Source organism: Peromyscus maniculatus, chromosome 9 (assembly GCF_049852395.1).
Source record: "Peromyscus maniculatus bairdii isolate BWxNUB_F1_BW_parent chromosome 9, HU_Pman_BW_mat_3.1, whole genome shotgun sequence".
Taxonomy (NCBI): Eukaryota; Metazoa; Chordata; class Mammalia; order Rodentia; family Cricetidae; genus Peromyscus; species Peromyscus maniculatus.
The window spans coordinates 3,252,245-3,271,578 of NC_134860.1; the positions used below are offsets into that span (position 1 = coordinate 3,252,245).

Genomic DNA, 19,334 nt, shown 5'->3' on the forward strand with positions numbered 1-19,334 from the left:
ATGGAAAGAAATCTAAAGCCAGTCATTTCTGGTTTTCCCATGGTTCCCTCTGCTGCTTTGGCTCACTTGCTTTGACCTTGTTGTAACTTGGTTTTTATCACTGTGATAAACACGATGACCAAAAGCAACATGGGAAGGAAAGTTGATTTCATCTCATAGCTTACAGTCCACCATGACGGGAAATCAGGACAGGAGCTCAAGGCAGGGACCTGAAAGCAGGAACTCAAGCAGAAGCCATTGGACTCGTGATTTGCTTAGCATGGCTTGCTCAGTTTGCTTTTTTATACCACCCAGGACCACCTGCCCAGAGCTAGCTCTGCCCATAGTGGGCTGCACCCTCCCACATCAATCATTTACCAAGAAAATACCCCATGAACTTGCCTATAAGCAGTCTGATATAGGCAATCCCTCAATTAAGTTTCCCTCTTCCCCAAAGACTTTAACTTGTGTATAGAACAGAAAAAAGAAAAAAAATCAGCACAGACATGATAAAAATCCGAGTTTAATAGGCCAAGTTTGAAAAATTATATTTGCGTTGATCTTAAGTTGTTATAAGTCAACAGCCAAACATGTCATGATTAATTGGATGTGGACATGAAGAGGCTGAAGAGCCAAAGAGGTAACTTTGGCGATGGCAGAGATTACCAAAGTCTTGTTTCTCCATGGGCCATGAAGAGAGAGGCCAGCTTTCTACAGAAAAGAATCTAGGAGGGTCATACATTGTATTTTCCAGGCTCCCTTCAGTCAGTCACCAGGGATGTCTGCTCTGAGCAGTCAGAAACAGAGCCTGGTAGAACATGGTAGAACCAGAGTCAGAACACCTGCTCTTCACTCTGTCCCAGAAGCTAAACTACCTTCACTGTGACATGCTGGGGAAGCCGCTGTCTTGCTCTGGGTTTCAGATTCCTCCTCTAAAATACATGAGTAGGTGACCATACAAACAGTAGCAGTTCTCAACACCTAGTGCCCACCTTGGCAGCTTTGGGAACTTGCTAGAATTAAAAAACCCAAGGTCCTACCCAGGACCCACCCAAACAGAAGCTCTGGGCAGGCTAGTGATGTGTTTGGTTAGTGGTTCTCTCCGGGTGTCACTGCTGTGGCTGGAATCTGGGCACCCCAGTCTGAGAACGGTACTCACTTCACATTCTGCCTCACCCCGGGGGACCTTGAGTAATAATTACCCATGAAATGTCCAAGACTTCCTGGGTCTCTTTCATCTTTCTGAGTACATATGTATTTCCACTTTAAGACATGAAAATCTTTACAGAAGAGAGACAGGAGATGGAAGTAGTGAGAAACAGAAAATGAAGAAAGAGTAAGAAGATCGTGGGCACACTGGCCCAAGGTTTGGTTGGACCATAATCTTCCCAGAACCCTCCCAGTCAGTGTAGCTTGTCAGCCTCTGGGATCACAGTGTGCAGTCTGTAAATGTGTCTTCATGCTCTGTGACAGATGAGTGACAAAGAAGAAAGCTACAAGAGCTTATCCTCTTAATCTTTGTAACAGGTTTAGAACGGCTAAGCATGTATCATGACATCAGTTCCATGTAGAGATTTATATGTAAATATTATGCAAGGCTTAACACGTACATTATCAAAACTACTCATGCATTTTGAGCACTTGTTTACTTAAATATCTTTTTTGTTGTGGTGTTTAGTGGTGTCTAAGGACACTGAGAACCCGGGGTGGGGGGAATCAGTGAAATATCTAAATGATCAAGAAAAATGACAAAATGAAACTTCACAATAACTGTAATAGTAATACAGAAATGAGCAAAGAATTGGAATAGAATAAAATAATAAAGTAGTTTAGGACTGATAAATAAGAAAATAAGATGGAAATGTATAAGTTGAAAGAATACATGAATAATATGTCATGTATAACATTTGATCTACATAAGAATGAATGCATCTGTATGTACAAGTGTATCGTACACATGAATCCCATATAACACATTAATTCCTATGTGACATAACATGGCGTGTACATATTTCATGTCTAATATATTCTGTTCATGCATGCATGTATGTGTATGTGTTACACATAACTTATAGTGTTCATATAGAGTATAACATGAAATGTATTTCAGCAGTAAACACTGCAATTGAATGTACAGGAGGTAACACCCTGGAAACCACTGGATCCTGCTACATCACTGCTGAGAAGAGCCAGAACACTCCTTCTGTGCTGACAGGAGAGAGGGCGTGAGAATCAAATTCTTCTGGTCAAAATTTTCTAGTTAAACAGCTGCATGCTGCTAAAAACCTTAATCCTCAGAGATACTTTCCCATCATTGTCTCTGAAGAAGTTTAAGAAATACGACACAAGAGAAGAAGGTCAACCAGCAGCCTCCCTTCACTCGTCTCAAGGCAAGTGATTTAGGACAGGGCCTGGAATGGAAGGATGCTCCTGCCCCACAGCCAGATGCAGGGCTATCCCAGCCTGCCTGCTGCGGCTAATGAAGCAGGCCTGCATTTTCTGGGAGAATGCAGGAGAAGCAGCCTGCAAGAACAGGCTCTGGTGCTGTTCCCAGGACTCAGGAGAACCAGCATCTTGAAAACTACAGGCCTCAGAGGAAGAATGAAGGACATGTGACCCTTCCTATATGAAATGGTATTTACGGAAGGCATCATGTGCCATTAGTTTACCAAAATTGAGTCTGGGGGAAAGAAGTTCTTACTGTTAATAAAATAAAAATAAATGAATCTTCACCTAACAAAGTCGAGACCATTCGACTCCCAGTTCTGGTATGTGGCCACAGAGGGCCATAGTCTACAGCATCTCTCTTCTGAGCAAATATCCTTATCACCCAAGTCAAATGAGATGAGTTTTAAAAAGTAAGTTTGATTATCACTTACAGGCAAGGAAAAAATTCTATTAAATTTGCTAATATTCTTATGTAAGGAACAGCCACAGAGCCTGGGGAGAGCAGCTTCTCTATTATATCTATTAGAAAGGCAGTGTACTTTTAATAATAATAAGTTAATTTTCTCTTATGTGAATTCCCCTTTTGAATCGGTGGATGGGATTATAGAATTGAATGTGGTTTTTAATTAAAATTGAATACTGGAAGTTTTTAAAAAGGCTTTGAAGGCTCCCAGCCTAAGCTTTGACATAAAGAGAAACAGAAGCGGTGGCCACAACTTTCCCTTTCCCGTCCTTAAGACCAAAGCATCTCTTTGCACTGTAAAAATGGTAACCGTATAGAAGAGTCTGCTCGCCGGGCCCCAAACAAAGCACCTACCGGCTAAAAGACGGCAGTAACTCCTGAGGCCAGCCTCCTTGCACTACTTTTTATATTTCTACATAACTCTTCCATTTTAGTGAAACAAATACAAACAAGAGCCATCTTTATAAATGAGAAATGCCAGAGGCCGCGGGCCGGGGACAGTATTTATAGCCGCAATGAAGCCGAGGCCGCCAAGGGGATAATGGGGACGTTAAAGCATTTTTAAAGCATTTCGTTGACCGCCACGTCTCACTTCTTGTGACAAGGACCACGGGTGTACATCTCTGCAGCACCACAGAATGCACAGTCTCTCATTTCCTCTCCAGACACTTAAATCAAAGCCAGAGGTAAAGACATCACAGAGGCCACACTGTCCGTGACAGTCCAGAAGGCGGGGTAGACAAGCGCAGTAAAAACTGGATAAGAAGAAAATGGGGTTTTTGTGGTGGTGGTTGTTATAATTTTTTTTCTTTTGTCCCTGGTTGTTTTGGCTTAACAAGGGATGGAAAGAAAGCATAGGATGTCCTGTGAGAGACCGGAAAGGTAATGGAACCTGGATTCTAACTCCAAAGGAACTTGCTACGGGCTCCCGCTGATGGAACCAGCAGGAACGAATTGTATACACATGAAAAAAAATAAATGTTCATGAAAATCCCCAGAGCTGGGGAGAGACAATTACAGATGAAAACCCTGAAAGCAAAACAATCATATAAAAACCATATGGAACAAGCAAAGAACTATTTTTATTCCCCCTGTTAAAGTGAAATGCCCTGTGCTGTAAAAGCTGCTATAATGTGATGCTTGATTTTAACAAAGATTTCAAAACAGTTCATGTACTTAGTGGGTTTTGTTTAACATTTTGCAATGATACACTTCATACTTACATGAAGGTTCTAATGCCATGTAAAAAAATGAAATTCTTCCTCAAATAAGGTTGGAATTCAACTACAGTGACATGAAAGAAAAAAACTTATAATCATTAGCCTGGATTTGGGCTGTAGTGATGACGGGTACAGTCAGCCCCTGAGTTGCCATTAGCACTGAGGTCAGGTACTACTTGTCTAATCTGTCATATCAACAGAAGCTACATTTGCAGGGGCTGGGGAACACGGATTCATCAAGGAATGGCAGCAATTACAGTCACCACTGTGTCTAGAATGGCACGGATCGTTTTCCTCTTCCCCTGGATTCTGAGGGGTTTGTTTTAGGTGCTAGAGTTGGAAGATTTACAGCTTTTGTGCAACAGTGTGTACTCAGAACCAACACTACCAGCAATGCATGACATTGGAGGGCTTTGAACATGACTTGGTAATGGCTCACAGTATGAGAACTACAGTGTTCCAGGTTTCTCACAGTCATGTACTTAAAAGCCAATAGATCCTAGAAATAAAATGACATATCTCTATCCTCCTTAGGGGCTGTTAGAACATCAGAAGTCCTTTCCAGGAACCCAATACCATGAGATTGGTTTATCCTGGGATTCAGGAAACACTTCTCTCTTGTATCAAGAGGCATCATCCATTTAAGAATCATTGCAGAGGCTGGAAAGACCATTCAGTGGGTAAGATCACTTGCTCTGCAAGCCTGAGGACCTGAGTTGAAATCCTCAGCACTCACATAAAAACCCAAGAATATCTGTGCATACATATAATCCCAGCATTAGGAAGCAGAGGCAGGCAGACCCTATGAGCTTACTGTCTGGCCAGCATAGCCTAAACAGTGAGCTTCTAGCTCAGTGAGAGACCCTGACTCAAGGATACCAGGCAGAGATTGATATGGAAAGACATGGATGGCTCTGCTCCGGCCTCCGAATGAGCACAAACCGGTGTCAATGCCTGACCACTCATTTGCATGGACCAAACACAAACATCACATATGACACACAGCATACCATGCACTTGCTTGCGTGCGTGCGTGCGTGTGTGTGTGCGTGTGTGTGTGTGTGCGCGCGCGCACGCGCGCGCACACACACACAGACCATTACATTGGAAGATGTTAAGTAAAATATTCAAATTAACATATTTATTCTTGCTGGTGCTGAAATCCTTTCTCCTCTGGTCTTGAGAGTCACTTCCTAGCTCTCTGGAACAGAGTAGGTTAATTGAGGCTGCTTCCATAATTAACAAAACCAGCAGCCTCTGAAACATTGAGAGGTGATCACAGAAGGGGCCCAAGGAGAAGTGGCTGTTTACAGACAAAGGGCCAACAGTGCTACCACGAAGGGAAGGACAGGAGCCGGAAACAGCAGGATTCAAGCTGTACTCTTAAGAAATGGAAACATCCAGAAGAAAGGTGGATACTGAGGCAATGTCTAAGATGATGGGAGTTTGGGGGTAAGACAGTATTTTGGAAACATATGTTAGTCAAAACCCAAATAAAGATCACATCCTTGGCTAAAAAACAAAGTGAAGAATCTAGAAAGATTAACAAAAGCAGGAAGCAGAAGCAGGCCAGGGCATCAGTGCTTCCCATCACTAGGCTGTGGCCACAGCTGAAATCATATCTAACAATATTCTAACAATATTCTGTAATCTTCATTGATACGAATGTTTTTACTTCCAATAGAAGTGGCAAGGAGAAATCACCAACTATCAAGAAGATCGCTCTTTGGGAGAAAAACAAACAAACAAACAAAACAAACAAACAAAAAAAAACAGCTTTTAAGAAGGCTTCATTATTTCTTTTTGTTCCTGTAGAAGAAATAAGCTTTGTTGCACACGAATGAACATTTTGTATAAAATGACCTTCTGCCTGAAAGCTGCAGCTCTTGCTTGTGCTCTACAAACGGCAAAGATTTCAAAGTGGATTATGAAAGCTCTTCTGTAAGGTTTCCAGATGAAGCAGGTACCAGAACAATGGCCAGTCACACCTCTGCAGTGCAGCGCATGGAGTGATCCTCTCTGCCATCACACTTCCCCTTCCCTGTCTCCTTCACACTGGGGAAGGCTGGTGGGGGTGGGGGCCTTTGACGGGACACAATAAGCCCAGAGTTTCTATCAGGAGACAGGATCGCAATCAATAGCAAATTATCTTTGTTTCCACAGGAGGTACCTGTTATCAACTTGAGGCTGATTAAATTAATAACCTGTTATCAACATGGCCAATTTCCAAACTAAGACCATTTCATTCAACATGTCAGGCTGCTTTGGCCGAAGCGCGGCGTTTGCTAAGCTGTGAAAGAAGGGGGCAGTCAAACTGTGCTCAAAGGGCTACCCAGGAACCAAGGGGGGCCAGGGGGAGGGGGAAGGGAAGGCAGTATTAAGTACCAGTCAGTCCCAGACACTCCAAAGGATTCAGTGTTTTAAAGAATGGCTTTCTGCTTCTATGAGGCCCTGGGAACGTCTTAGGCTTGATTATCAATATCAAGACTATTTAGATGGAAAACTAGACAAGTCCACTCTGGACTCTAAATGAGATGGCTGTGGCATTTTCTCTGTGGATAATGAACTCTGTGTGTATGTGTGTGAGCAGGGTGCATATGTATGGTATTTGTGTACACGTATATGAGGGCATAGCAACCTATATATGTATGTGCAGAGACCAGAGGAGAATGCTCTGTTCCCTGCCCGATCACTCTCCATCCTATCCCTTTGAGATTGAACCTCACACTGAACCTGGAGCTAGGCTAGTGACCTGTAAACTCCAGTGATCTTCCTCTCTCCAATCCTCATAGATCTGGGGTTCAGGTATACATGTGCTACATCCAATAAACTAGAACTCTCTGGACCTTCCCAAGGGGTTAGGCAAGGATAGACGAAAGAATGCTGTGAAGAATAGACATTTGTTTTCCACGATGAGAAGAAAATGTCTTTTCCTGTGACCTGCTATTGGTGAATAACATCCTGTTACACTCTTCATTACAGGTCTCCCTAGGTTTCCTTGGGGGTGATGAGTAGGACCCCCCAAGAGCCGAAGCTAGTGTCTAACCAACAAGGGAGAAGGGAACATCTGTCCCAAGATCAGGTGAGTCATGGTCAAGGTAAGAAGATGCAGGTACGGTTTATAAACAAATATTTCTTAAGAACCAATCAGATAACCAGAACCTCATCAATCACTGAGTGGGACCTCAAGAAACAGATTTTGGCAACTTCTGGCCCATTTTTTAAAATAGACTTCTAATTCCAAGGGCAAGGCGCTAAATCCCAGGCTTCCCTTCTCATGAGCTGCTCGGCATTGGATGCATCTGCATGCATGGCTTTGCATTTCTGCTACCTTCTCTGATATGCTGGAGCAAGACCATGTGTGCACTGCACGGTGGTGTGGGTGTGTGAACATGATGGAAATGTGCACGCAGAATACTCTTAAATGATTCCACACAGGCACAAGATGCTATGAAGACAGGGTTCAGAAGAGACAAGATTTCCCAGCAGAAAACAGCTTGACTAGAACAAGGAAGCTTCACAGCGTCTGCACCTCCCACGGTTGGCTCTCACACAGACAGAACTTGGAGGAGGGCCTCAAGTTCACAGTTACAAGGAGGTTATGTGAAAGTTAATTCTGCTGCCAGGGAAAGGACTCCAAACCTCCTGTTCAAAGACACAAGGCTCTGCACCTGCTCCTCTGGGCTGCAGTGAAGAGCCCTCCACTCCCTTTTTCAGCTTCACTGGGAAAATCTGTGATCAGTGAGGCTGAAAATGGAAGAGATTGAAAGGTCTGACTGATAGCCTCCCAATGACAGGGACATGGGGATTAAGCTGTTGGACAAAGCAAGCTCCTTTGACGGATGCACCCCTGAGAGGTTGCATAGGCCAGCACGTGCAGCAGGCAGCCCCTAGCCACCAGATCCACCCAGGGTTAGGGAGTGAGTGTGTCCTTTCACCCACAACATTATCTACTATCACCCAGACTTTGCCTTCTCAAGGTGGATTGAATTAAATCTGAGACAGGGAAAAGGCTGTTCAAAATTCCCCCTTTGCGCTCTCTTTCCACTCTCATCCAAATGTTTACAAGAGCAATTTCAGTTTGTGGAGGGAAACATGTTGTATTGACCTCAAAAGCTGCCCTTGGGGTCACAAAATGTGACTTTGAATCTAGGCTCCAGCAGTGCAGTGATGTGACAGCGTGGTAACATTAACTCTTGCTGCTGCTGCTGCTGCTGCTGCTGTTACTATGACAATAAAGATAATGGTGGTGATGGTGATGGTAGTGATTGATGATGGTGACGATGGCAGATGATGCGAGGCTCTGAAGATAATGGTACGTTCATAGTGACATCAGAAGAGGAAGCATAGGATGTGAACAGGAGGGCCCCACAGTGTGCTACCAGCTGACCAACACAGAGCTTTACACTTCCTGATCTATGTACCAAACTGCCCTAAGAGCTCCAGGCAAGGACTCCAGGTAAGTCTCACCACTGTCCCCCAAAGGGAAACACCTAGATTGTCTCAAGTGCACGCACAGGGTAGACCAAGTGCAGAGAGGTTGCAGCTCCTCGGGGCATGGCTCATGGTGCAGGATGTGTCTTCAAAGATGTGATGGTGAACCAGAATGAAAGGACCAGGGGAACTGATGCGCAGTGGCCAAGGATGCCTACATCCCTGCATCTGCTGGGCTGTGGGGTAGGAGTTGTCGTCGGGAGGGGTAGCCAGTGGGAAGGGAGTACCGCACCAAGACAGCAAGAGAGTTCTGAGGAGCAAGGACAAGGGGTGGGGCTGACGGTGCCTGTGGCTGGTGCTGGTCGCTTTTCTCATGACTATGACAAAAGATGTTAAAGAAGGGCAGGCTGGCCCTGGCTCTCAGCTGGGGGTACAGGTCGTCATGGCTTAGGAGGCATGGCAGTAGAAACGTGAGGCATCCACAGGCAGGGAACAGAGAAAGATGACTGTGGCTACTCAGCCAGGCTTCCTCCTTTTCCCCATTCTTATTCATTCATGGAGTTCAGCACATGACCTGGTGCCAACCACATTCACCCTAGACCTCCCCTCCTAGGCTAAGCATCTTTAGTAATGTCCTCACAGACATACCCAAAGGGACTCCAAATCCAGCCACGTAGACTGCCACGGCTCTGCACAGAACGAGGTGTCACAGGGCCTAAACCCAAACGATGAGAGCAAACTGGGATTACTCTTTAACACTCACGTGGTAGCAGTGTTGGGAAAGAAACTCAAACGCGTAGGTCAGTAGTGACATAAAACGAAGAGGTTGTTGCAATGTAAGGTCCATTTCGCTTGGTCCATTCTGTGACCTGATCACGTCCCTTGGCTTTCAGCACTACCTAAGCCCAGCCACACCTCTCCCTGGTCAGCAGGGCTCTGGGGGAGCTCCTGACAGGCTTGGATACCGGCAAGAAGAAAAACCAATTTTCTCCCGGTGAAGGCCTGTTAAATATGGCTGTAACTGCAGGACACAGATACCTTTTGCCAATGCCACCCATGCAGGCAGGTATCCTTCTGCAGACAGCTGAGACCACAGGCGGTGGCTCACTGTGACTCTCCAGTTACCAGCACTTCCCGAGTCCCCGAACCTGGGGCAACGACTTCCCTGGTCTTCGCTCCCTCCGTTCCACCAGCTCTCTAGGAGACCTTCATCCTTAAAGTGAAGCCCCTGCCTGCTAAAATAAAGAAAAGGTTTGTTTTCTGATCACATGACTGGCGGGGACCAGAGGATAAGTACGGACCAGTTCAGAGGAAGGGTAGAGGCCGGGGAGAAAGCAGACCGCCACTAAAGTCAACGGGGTGGCAACCGGGTGACGAAATCCACACTTTCGATGATTAATCACGATAGTCAACTTGATTGGATTTATAATCACCATGGGAACAAACCTCCGCACAGGTCTGTAAGGGAGTTGTTAAGTTAACTAGGGTATGAAGATCCCCACATCATATGGCCTCAGGCACTAGGTTGTATGAAAAAGAGAAGGCTAGCTGGCCCTTCCTGTCTTCATCCTGACTGCAGATGAAAGGGACCAGATGCCTCCAGCTGCTGCTGCCTTGACTGCACCATGGGGGACCACACCCTGAAATTGTGAGGCAACAAGAAAACCGAAAAACCACCCTCCTTCCTCGCCTTCACCCAGCATTTTGTCACAGTGATGAGGAAAGAAACTGATACAAATATTTCATATCAAGAGTAGGTAGAAAGGGAGAAGGAAGCAGAGAAAAGGAGAAAGGAGGGGGTAGGAGGGGCAATGAAGGGAAGAAGGGGAAGGAAACAGATGATGAGAAATGGGGAGAGGGACAAGCCAGGGCCCAGGGGAGGGAGGGGTGGCAGGGGTGAAAGCAGAGAGAATGAGAAAGCTGCCCTGGAAAACGGAAGGAAGACGCAGCCCGGGGAACTCCAGATCTCTCCCTGGGATCGCAAAGCGACTGGGCTCGGCCTTCCACTCCCAGGGCCTGAAAGTCACCTTTCCACACCCACCCCTGAAAGATGACGACTGTCACAGAAACTCCACAGCACGAGGAGGAAGTGACTTAAGGTGCCCTCCCTTCCCTGGGTCTCTAGCCATGGGACACCTGGGACACCATAAACATCTGTGTGTGTGGGGGGGGGGGGCTCACAACATAATTGTTTTTGAAATTTTAAAAACTTGAACTATGATTATATCATTCTCCCCTCCCTCGCACATACAATTTCTTTTTACTGTATCCTTTATTTTCTTGAGAAAAGTTCAACATTATTATGTAGGCATTACTTTTTAAAAGCACTAACTTGCTAGCTAAGAATGTATTTGAAAAAGCACAATTTTCAACCTAGCTTGATCATTTCTTCATCTTATAACACTCAAGGGCCTTGAAAGATGGCTGGAGTCACTTCTCTTTTGGTAGGTCACTGTACCAAGCTGGCTTTTATCCCCCTAAGATAAAGCTAACCACATACACTTAAAGGTGAACTCATTTCAAATGAAATCAAGGAAAAAATAAAGAAACAAAAAGGATTATTCTCGGTCGGGCGGTGATGGCCCAAGCCTTTAATCCCAGCACTCGGGAGGCAGAGCCAGGCGGATCTCTGTGAGTTCAAGGCCAGCCTGGGCTACCAAGTGAGTTCCAGGAAAGGCACAAAGCTACGCAGAGAAACCCTGTATCGAAAAACCAAAAAAAAAAAAAAAAAAAAAGATTATTCTCAGGACCATGGTGCCTGAATAATTTCCATAAATTGCTTGTTTCATTTAATAGCACACTGGCAAGTTTGGGAACCTCAGTAGAAAGTCTTTTTCCCCCCAAAGCAGCAATGAAATCCTGAGGCAAGGGTCTGAACCCTGGCCAGCACTGTCTAGCTCAACACTGTGGCAGCCAGGAAACCAGTGTGGGTGGCACAGAGTCACGTGTCGCTGGTGCACCTGCCCATGGGGAGTGTGCCAAGCAAGGGCCTGGCTCAATGAAGTCCGTGTGCCTAATTCACTCTTTGTTATTTCCCCTCCTTTAATTCTCCCACGCTCCTTTTGTATTCAGGAAATGACATCTTCACCCTCTGGAAGCGAATTTTGCATTTTTAAATTTCCAAGGATAAGAAAGTAGCTTAAGGGATAAGCTGTCTCTCTCCTTTTTAATGCGCAGGTAATGAACTGAAATTACACGCCAGGCTGGAATTTTTACAGAGAGTTATTCATAGACTTTACTTTCTCAGCTTAACTTCTTTCTCCTGTGTCAACTATTAATTATAACTTTATTCCGAAATGACAAAGAAATAAGCAGATATTTGAATATATAGTAGCAATGAGAGATTTGGAGAATTTTTTAATGAAGAAAAGACAGAGCTAATGAAGAAAGATGAAGTCCAGTTTATGCCAAAGTAAACCAAAACTGCAAACTTAAATTCCCCCGACTGCCTATGCAGGCCTCATTTGCATACTCTGCCTGCTCTTGACATTCACCAGGTCTTGATCACACTCTGCAGCTTAGGTTTTTGCAACTTCCTGTGACCATGGAAAAGGGGATCTGAATCTGGGCACAGCCTATAATGGCGTCACTGTTGCCCACCTCCTACTTTTACTAGGAAACAGAGATGCTAAGTCCAAAACCCTCACCTAGTGAGTCCAAAATAGGTGAATATTAATTAGCAATTCACCTAGCTTGAGTTAAATATATGCAATATATTCAGACTTCCGTGGTTCTTAAACATATAAGAGGAGTGTAAAGTCACCAGAAGAGACCTAGGAAGATGTAGAAGCTGGGATGAGCAAAAGCCAGGCCTTGTCCATGCCTGGTACCTTGGAAATATTCAACCTTCCGATGAAGCCCTGGTAATCTACCACCTCCACATGCACAGATGAAAACCAGATTCTATCAAGTGAGTTGTGGGGCCAAGAATGGAACTGGGGAGTTGTCACTTGCTTAACGACTGGGAAGCTTGGACGAGCTCTGGTTGGAGAGAAGACTATGAAGCCAGAGCTACTGACAGCTGCATCAGCTGGCCCATCCACAAAGACATGTACACTCACACACCAAATCATCTGCAGCCAGAAAATCCTGATGGGAGCCCTGCTATTGTAAACATTAGTCATCTGAAACTACTGTGAACAGAGGGGCAAGGAGCCAGATTTTAGGAAAACTCCACTCTCCTATCTGTGCAAGCTTTCTTCCTCACTGAGGAACATGGATGAAAATCAACCTTTGAAGAGAAAGAAGGCAGCCAGTAGCCTTGATTGTTGTTGATATCTCCCAGGGACAAATGATCCACTCTCTCGGGGCCTAGTGACGACTTGGAGAACTTTCTGTCTCTTGTGACAGGAGGAAGACACAGGAGTCGAGACCATGCACCTCATTTCTGATGTGCTGGAAGACACCTGATGGAGACGGCACCTCAGCACCATTCAGGAGGTCAAGCTGGAGTCAAGTGGGATCAGCCGCACAGCTGGGGAGGCCAGGGGCAGGCTGCACGGCCCACACACCCACCAGATAAATATTTGGGGAGTGGAACACGACTCCAGGAGCTCCAGGTGGAAGGGTCACAGACACAAACAAGAGCAGATTCTGTACACCACACCAGGTGAATGTGAATACCACAGAGAATATCGAACTGGGTGACAGAGTAAAGGATGGCAGGGGAACAGATGTTTTGGGTGGCTAGGAAGGGGATCCCTGAAAAGCCAACACCTGAATAACATGGAGGGACCCAGAAGACAGCCGCACAGAGCTTTCTAGAAGAAGAACATCCAGCACAGAGGTTCTGAGGTACTGACTACTCAAACTAAACTTTGGGCCACGTCTCTTAGAGCTGGGTGTGCAACCCCAGCTCAGGACTGTTGACACTTGGAAAGCTGAGTGAGTCCTTCTGTTATATCTCCATCACAACTCATCCCAGGGCGGCTCAGGGCTTTCACATGACTGAACTGCTGTGAAGACTTGATATGCCATTTCCCCCAGGTATTAATATTTCTTTTCTGTTTACTTCTGTATGTATTATGTGGTGGTTTACATCCATTTGCTAGTACCTGTGCACACATACACATGCCATAGTGCAGTACATGTAAAGGTCAGAGAACAGCTTGCCCAAATGCATGCTTTCCTTCCACCATGAGGGTCTTGGGGATTGAACTCAGGTCATCAGGCTTGACAGCAAGGGCCTTTACCTGCTAGGTCATCTCACTGTGTAGTAATATATCTACAGTGGACACAGGATTATTTACATTAGCTAGATAGAATGGTAAACTTCTCCATGTCATCTCAGGCCACGTTTTTCCACCAAATAAAGACCAGGAAAAAAAAAAAAAAACAAAGAAAGAAACATCTCAGTGTTTAGAGTGTTGCAGATTTCAATGCTGAAGGTAATAGGATCGTGAAGCTCCCCACACTTCAAATAAATAAACTAAAACCGTTTCTCAATTCTGTGTTTGCCGAGCACAACGTTTTCCCAGCCCTTTGGCTCCGCTTCTGCTTGTGCTAATACAACACAATTAACTGAGCAGTGACAGAGCAGATGAATGGCAATGGCGTGAGGAGTGGGCTTCCCAGGAAGGGGGAAATACACACGTACCCATTACCATGTAACAGGGGTGCAGGCACAACCTGCTAAATCAGCTAACATCCCTGAGTTCCTGCTCACAAAGGAAGAACTGGATGTAGATGATATCACAATGAAATCATCACAGTATCAATGGGGAAAAGCCTAAGAATGTGAATGAGTTGCACTAGTATTCGAATAGGGACACTTAAGTAAAATATATATAATGTAGTCTTCTCACAGTGAACATGTGTCTAGTAATTTAAAGTGCTACAGCCACTTCGGGAAGACCTCGAAAAGTTAAACACAGTTCATGAACTCCCAAATATACACCCAGGAACAATGAAAATCCTTATGTGTGGCAAAACGTATACACAAGTGTTCACAGAGGCTTTTTCTGCGGAGTCATGAACAAATATTTTTTCATCCCAGGCACCAACAACAGATCAAAGAAATGGTTCTACTCAAGAGTGAAGAGTCGGTGGGTTTAACTGGGGCTACTCGTAAGGGTACAAGCAGCCTATGCACACCTACACCAGCAAGGAAAATCTCCCCAAGCTCCCAGCAACTGCTCACTCTTATATGTCTTTGAGGGTGGAGGGGGTGCTCTTGTGTCTTATGTATTCTCTTGTGAGACCCTCCTGCCCCGATCTAACAGAATATTATTAGACCCAATCTTGTCTGGATCTTCTGACAGTAACTGGAGTTACACCCAGAAAATAATATTAATGTTCCAGCATGATCAATCATTGTAGAAAAAAGAAAGAGAAGCAACTCAAACGTTGATCAGCTGATGGAGGGATAAATACAATGTGGTATATCCATGCAATGGACAGCTATTCAGCAGCAAAACAAGCACACAGATCAATCAATAATAAGGCAACATGGTGAACCTTGAGAACAGTATGCCAAGCAAAAGAGCCTGACTCCAAAAGTCATGCATCACAAATATCGACAGAAGGAGAACCCACAGGAACAGAAGTGGGTTTGGAGATGTCCAGTGCTCAGCTCACGGCAATGGTTAGGCTGCTAAGACGTGCTGGGTTTCTTTGGGGGGTTAATAAAAAATGTTCAACAACTGATTGAGGTGAGGTCAACTGTGAATATACTAAAAAAAAAACCCCACTGAATTATGTAATCTAAATAGTGTACAGTACTGAATTCTACTTCAATAAAAATGCTAACGAAAACCATCTGGGCAGGAAAGGGCTGGAGAGATAGCTCAGTGGTTAGCGGTGCATACTGCTCCTCCATAAGGACCAGAGTTAGTTCCCAGCACCTATATCAGGTGACTCACACTACCTGGAACTCCAGCTCACAGGGCATCTGACACCCTCTTCAGTCCTCCAGTGGCACCTGCCATCATGTGCACAGATATACGGACAGACAGAGAGACACCTGCATATACACAATCATTTTTTAAAAAGTATCTCAGGATGATTGGTTCAAGAAACGTGCCTCATACTAAAATCTGCACTACAACTGTTCATATCCCTTATATAAATTGTTACAAGTTTTGCATCTAGCATACATTCATCCCCCTGCATACAGCAAATCATCTCTAAATGGCATACAATACCTAATACATTATAAATGATATGCACTTAATTGTTATACTGTATTGCTTATGAAACAATGGGAAGGAAGTCTGTACCTGCTCAAAGAGAGACCACTATTTTGAGAATATTCTAACCCATAGTAGATAGAATACACAGATATGGAAGGCTGGTTGTATTAACATGGAATTCAATTAAATATGTTTTCCTGTGTGCTGTTCTTCAATGACCCCATGGAGGCTGCCAATAAAGCAAGTACCCTTGACCTTCATAGTGGGTGATGCTGTCACTGCTGATCATCATCCATTAGGGAATGTGCTCCACCCACGGCAAGGCTGGACAAGCCTGTGGAGTGATTCAAATCTCCTTTACAGACTTATCACACTGGTTTCTAAATAGTATTTTTTTATGCACCTTTATCTCCATAACCTATTTTGAATGAAGTAGCCAAAATATTGTCCTTTGTAGTAACTGACAAGAAACAGTAATAAATATTGTTGGGAAATAATTAAGTTAGATATATTTAAATGACCGCCTAGGAATGTTATTATGGGCTGGGAAGAAGGCTGTGTGGTTTAGCATTTGCCACACGAGCATGGAGATCAGAGTTCAACTCTCCAGAGCCCACATGAACATTGGATGGCCTGCATATTAATACAATCTAAGAAGGGGATCCCTAGAATAATCTGGCTAACAAAGTTGGTCCCATTGGCACTGAGCTCTGGGTTTGATTGAGAGACCCTGCCTCACCAAATAAGGAGGAAAAGTAATCAAGAATGATTTCAGACCTCAACATTGGATCTCTGTATGCACATGTACCAATTTGCATGCACATCCCTATACATGTGCCCACACACATGCAAACATACATACACACACAACATATATGTGGAAAGAGAATAATATGTTGTTGTGAATATGCAATTCCTAGACTCCAAGAATTAGAACTGATGGTATCAGACAGCACTAGTTGAAAATGTTCCCACTTCTTGGGTCAGTAGACAGCAAATGAAGGGAAGTATCATAGATTTGCAATAGCATTACAGAATGCTTTCAAAAAACTATTACTATTTACTTATACCTTACTTCATTCCCTGAGGTTTTCCCATTGCATGTATGCTATATCAAGGGAAAAAAGTCTATAATTAAGAACAGCTGGTCATAAGAAGAATGAAGCTAATCATCCATTGTATATTTACTAAGCATCTACTATGTAAAGAAAAACTGTGGCCAGGCACGGAAGGGAGCTAGGACAGCAGTTGCCTCCCTCTAGAAATTGGCAGTCACACATAACAACAATAAACAGCCATGCCTGGAGCTCCTTAGCAGATTTCAGATACAAGGCTCTGTTAAAGGGGCTTAAGAGTCGGATGAGGGGTGATGACTTTGGACTCCAGAGGCAGGAAGAACTTCCCAGAGGAGATGGGGTTGGAACTGACCTTCCACAGCTGCCTAGAACTTAGGCAGATGCAAAAAAGGGCAACAGCCCAGGATGGAAAGGCCACGGTGTACATTGGGAATGAGGTTTATCAGGTTGGGAATGAGGTTCATTAGGTTGGGAAGAAGAACAAAGACCAGAGAAGAGGATGGGAGACAGCTTGGGTCAGGATTCTAGATTATCAGTGACAAGTTGAACTATAAGCTAAGTGGAAAAGGGTGCTAGGGGGAAACTGATCTAGGGTGAGAAAGGCATTAGCCTCTGTGTGCGTGTGCGTGTGTGTGTAAAACAGGTGCTCAAGTTGCTTACTTCCTCAGTCCTGTGTCACCTACAGTGGTGTAGACAGACTAAGTACCATGTATGTTCCCAGTATGTCCTTTAGTTCTGATCACATCTGCCTAGAGAATGAGCTCAGCCTGGTTATTTCTGACTAGCAAAAATGAAAGTTTTATGCAATTAAATTACATTATAAGTTTTACAGCAGAACAATGCAAAGACTCAGAAACTGAGAGAGTGACAGTATGCATACCTGTATATCTACTGACTAGCCTGTCAGTATTTGGAGGAATTATAAGTTACACAATTAACAGTAAGAAGGAAGTTATAATGAACCTCCCACCCAAGTACAAGCCTCTGTAGGATACATATGCAGATTACTTATCAATTATACCAAATATGTTGATTCTATGCTGAAAATTAAAATTTATATGAACCAGAGGGGAACAGTGACAGAGCTGGGCTTTTCTCCTTCCCTGTCTCTGTGTTCTCTCTCTTGTTCATCCTTTCTTTCAAATAGAAAAACTTATTAAGCAATGACTAAGGAGATGGAGTTCCTCCCTTAGAAGACCACCGCTATTTGGTGTGATGCACACCTTAACTCACTCAGATGTGATAACTATGAGAATAAAATAATAACTAATAATATAATAAGCCAACAGAAGAATGTTGCTTCTTGTATAATAATCCTCATTTCAAGAGTTTCCCCAAGACAACCTACTTTGTGTATGCTCTTTACCAAGTCTCTGCTTGAATTCAGTGAACACCACCCGCAGCAGAGCTCACTTGGTTGATGGCCTTAATCCCTGGTGCGTTTCCCACATTCAGTTGCCTGTGTGGCCCACACTCATCCCAACACAGAGACATTTGGTGGCTGCTGGTTCAGAGTAAAGGCTGGACGGTCAAGACAATCCTCCTTCGCCCACCTCTCTCCACATGTTGGTTCCTGGGGGGGGAGGGCGGGGGTACAAAGGGAATCCCACAGCATCCCCAGAGACGGTAAGATCAGAGAATCTGAGTCTAGAAGCCCAGAGCATCCCCAGTAAGCAGACCTATAAGGGGGTCAGGCTGAGCTGGCATTCATAGGAGTGGTCGGCCTTTTGGGGACTTGATTGGTTTTAAAGAAATGTCTCCGCTGGTGGAGGAACAAGTAAATTAATACACTGGAGGAATTGTAGATGCTAGTGTAGAAACATTGGTTAACACTGCCATTAAATATTTTTTTAAGCCGAGCGGTGGTGGCGCACACCTTTAATCCCAGCACTCGGGAGGCAGAGCCAGGCGATCTCTGTGAGTTCGAGGCCAGCCTGGGCTACAGAGTGAGTTCCAGGACAGGCGCAAAGCTACACAGAGAAACCCTGTCTCGAAAAAAAAAACAAAAAAAAAATTTTAAATTAAAAACCATTAGGCAATGTGACTGGACAGCTGTTGGCACAGAAAATTACCAGAAAAGGTAAGGTGATACTAAGAGAATTCGACTTGGCAGTTTACCAAATGCGAGCAGTTGGGGATGGAGGCATTCTTAAGTCCGTAGCCATTTTATCATTGCTAACAACTTCCACCTGGCAGGTGCCTGGATGCAGGCCACAGCATTTGTGTGCAAAGTGTGCTCACCAGCTTCTGCTCCTCTGCTGTGGATGTGCAGCATCCTCCCCTGTGAGGTTACTGCTCTCTAATTACAGCCCTAGCCTCTTTGGAAAACCCCAATCCCAGCTACAAGATCCTGAGAGACATGAGTGCACCCAGACTGTGCACACAGTTACCTCCAGGGGCATCTGGGAAAAGAAGGAAAAGAGAAAAAGAAAAAATTGCTGCCAAGATCCAGGAACCGCGCTGGGAGAACACAAAAGCTGATGACGGTTTCTCATGTGAAACTCACAGGCCTTCCTTCCTCAAAATGCTCAGCTCCCTCCCTTCTCTCTCTCTCTCTCTCTCTCTCTCTCTCTCTCTCTCTCTC

The 19,334-nt window shown here is 44.5% G+C and overlaps 1 protein-coding gene across 5 annotated transcripts in view; it reads right to left on the bottom strand.

Annotated features, from left to right (window-relative positions):
• Cacna2d3 (calcium voltage-gated channel auxiliary subunit alpha2delta 3) overlaps nucleotides 1–19,334 on the bottom strand; it is an 854,380-nt gene that overhangs the window by 572,427 nt on the left and 262,619 nt on the right. The gene's annotated exons all lie outside the window — the stretch shown is intronic.